The sequence below is a fragment of the Myotis brandtii genome, unplaced genomic scaffold (genome assembly GCF_000412655.1).
Source record: "Myotis brandtii unplaced genomic scaffold, ASM41265v1 scaffold274, whole genome shotgun sequence".
In the NCBI taxonomy this organism is placed as follows: Eukaryota; Metazoa; Chordata; class Mammalia; order Chiroptera; family Vespertilionidae; genus Myotis; species Myotis brandtii.
In genome coordinates, this window is record NW_005360425.1 from 1636976 (window position 1) to 1640378 (window position 3403).

Sequence of the window (3403 nt, forward strand, 5' to 3'; positions counted from 1 at the left end):
GGGGAACGGGATCCGTGCCCCCTTGCACACGGCGGAGGGAGCTGACCCGGGCCTCCGGGGGCGGGGACCGCGCCCCAGCTTGGAGAGATGAGCCTGATCCCTGAGGTCTAAGGGCGGGAGGCCCAGAAAGGTGACCCGCGCCCCAGGTAGAGGGGAGACCTGACCCAACCTCAGGGAGGTGGTTGAGAGGAAGCCAGTTTGGGCCGCCAGAGGGACGATTTGTGCCTGGTACGCTGCGAAGGCTTGGCCTGGACTGGACCGCGAAGGTCCCCCACCTATACCAGGGGCATTCTTGATTTGGGGCTGCAGTCCTATTTTTCTTTGCACTGGCAGAGGTCCAGAGCCTTAGATAAGACTACCCCTGGCCCCGAAGGCCAAGGGACAAAGTGCTCACCCTTTCTTGAAGGCCCTGCAGTCTCGGGGAATAAGGTCCTATCCTCTACCTGTCAGCCTGTGTGATAGTCCCCGAGTTGTCCGGGCTAACACCTTCGTGACAGGCGAGTTAGCAGCCAGCCGCCCCAGCACAGGCTCTGATGCCCTGAATTCTCTTCTAACCTGGTTCGGAGTGGTTCCGAGGATCAAATGAAGGAGAAAGTGCTTTGGAAACTGTCATTTCCTATCATGGTGAATAGCTTCTGGCTTTCTCTCCCACTCTGCCCTAATCTGAGGGAGCTTTCCAGGATGTAACAAGTGACCTGCAGGCTGCAGCCTGGTGCTCCCACCTCCAACCCCAACAGGTTTCTAATACTTAGGCTAAGAAAGGCAGGATTGCAGCGGTTCTCAACCTGTGGGTCGCGGCACCTTTGGCGGTCGAACGACCCTTTCACAGGGGTCGCCTAAGACCATCCTGCATATCAGATATTTACATTATGATTCATAATAGTAGCAACATTACAGTTATGAAGTAGCAACGAAAATAATTTTATGGTTGGGTCACAACATGAGGAACTGTATTTAAAGGGCCAGAAGGTTGAGAACCACTGGTTTAGAGGCTGTGATAGAATTAACTTTAATATCAAACTTTGTCTACATAGTGGACTTAGTTGTAAAACATTTCTTTTTTTGTGTGTGCATAGAATATTCACTTTACTGTTTGAGTTTGGAAATTTGCAGGGTTTTTGTATGTGTGTGTGTGTTTTTTTACTTAGAACTTGTTCACATCACTGAATGACTTAATCTTACCTAAATTTGCTGCTTAAACTATTTTTTTTAAAAGGCCTTTATAATAAAATTTCATATGCCTTTTAAAAATAAATTGCTTTTGTAACATTAATATTATTTGGTAAACCTCAGTGTGAGTGTTATGCAGGGTTACTTCAGCTATAGCCCCTGGCTAAGGGCATGACCAAGTCTTCAGGAACGTAACAGACTTCCGTTCAAATCCAATCTAGTAATTTAATAGTTGTATAACCTTGGGCACGTTACTTAATTCCTTTGAACTTTCATTTCCTCGTCAATAAAATGAAGTAATAATAATTATGTGCTGCCAGATTGTTGTGAGACTGAAATGAGATAATGTATGTGAGAAGTGTTATTGTAGAGACCAATGCATTTGAGATACTTACAAATGTTCTTCCCTCCCTCCCCTGCTAGTAACTCATAATTGAAGCAACTGTTGCATTTATGAGCTGGTATTGAAAGAGACTATGTAACTGTGTGTACAAACTGAATTTCATGGCAAAGATCAACCTGTTGGTGGTAGGAGCGTCCCAGGGATTTTTTGTTTGTTGGATTTTAGCTTTTGCAGATTTGAGGACTTATCAGTAACTTCACCCAGGATTATGGAAAATTCATTCTCACTAACCACATTTATAAGATGTTAATGAATAAGCCAGAATGCCACATAGATCTTTCCTCTTGACTGGAATGTTTTCTTGTCTGTTCTCTAGCAAGCTCCTTTTTTGGTGTCACAGTACCTTGGAAACCAAATTAATAACAAGAAGCTGCATGCCAAGCATAGAATCAGAGCAAAGGGAGTTGATAGTCTTGTGGGATATTTTGCCCAGGTTGTTTTAGAGCCTAGAGAAGCTTTCCTACTTCTTTGTTGAAGCAAGCCGATCTAGAGCTTCGTGCCCTCCTCACTTCAATCATCATTGGCGCATTCTTAGTTTTGCTCTGCTCTCCCCTCACCCCATTTTGGTTTCTGGCAATAATAACTTGGAAATATATTTAATTAGAATATCATTTATTTTTATTATAGAAGTGAAAACTTTTATTTTTACAGTGCTTCACAGTTTGGAAAGTGCTTTCACAGCTATTAGCTCATTTGATCCTCTGTGAGGTAGGCAAGGCAGGCATTATCCCCATTTTACAGATGAGAAAAGAGGTGCAGAGAACTTAATTGACTACCAGGTCTCAAGGCCGAGGGATGAAATGATGATGAGTCTGGATCATCTGCCCTCCTTTTCATTTAAGGCTAACTTCATTCAGTCTGTGTTGTCATATTTGTTTCCTTTTTGGAAGAGGTAATTTTCAGACTTGTCACTACATTTTGGGGATGCCCGCAATATAAAGCTCAGGGACCTTTGAGCACTGTAATATTTATGCAGATACAATCTACTAACTAGGTACCATCTACTAGCTTAAGTTTATTGAGCACTTATTATTATTATGAGACACTGTGTTAAGCCTCTTGTATATGTTATCTCATGGGATTCTCACAATAACCTTAAGAGATAGATGCTATAATTACCACATGTTCCCCATTTTATAGATAAGAAAACTGAGGCACAGAGGCCCAAGGTCATGCAGGTAGGGAGTGATAAACAGAATTGAAACCCAGGCAGTTGGGTGCCAGAGCTTTAGCCACTGTGCTTTTTCTTTGTAAGTAGTTTGCTAACCTCAAAGAAACCAGCTTTTGGAGTGGAAAATTTTAGAATATAGTTTTCTAAATAAATCTTCTAAACTTATTAAAAGAAATGACCACTCACCTTCTGACTTTTCTTTCTTGCCAAAGAAAAGAAACATGCTATTTGCTTTTCTCCACTTCTTAATCCCCCTTCTTTCATTTCCTCTGCCTCTGTCCCTTTGGTATCAAGTAGTTTAGAGAGGCAGAGATACCACTGGGGAAGAAAAAGCGCTGGACCTGGATTCTAGTCACAATTTAAAATCAAAGTCATATGTCATTTTGACCCGAATTTCTATCATCAAGCTGGATTTCATCCTACTTTATGATATAATGATTGCTTAAGTGTATGTTGGGATATGCATGGCTGACTTACCTGTATGATTTGATTCAGTGTGCCTATCACCTCTGATATTATTTATTCATTACCCCTTACCTTGTTTGTAAATATCTTTTTAAATATATATAATCAGATCTCGTTAATCGTAGCTATCATCATCATCATAATCATCATCATGAAGGGAATAGTATCCTTCAGGACCAAGTAGCACATTGAAT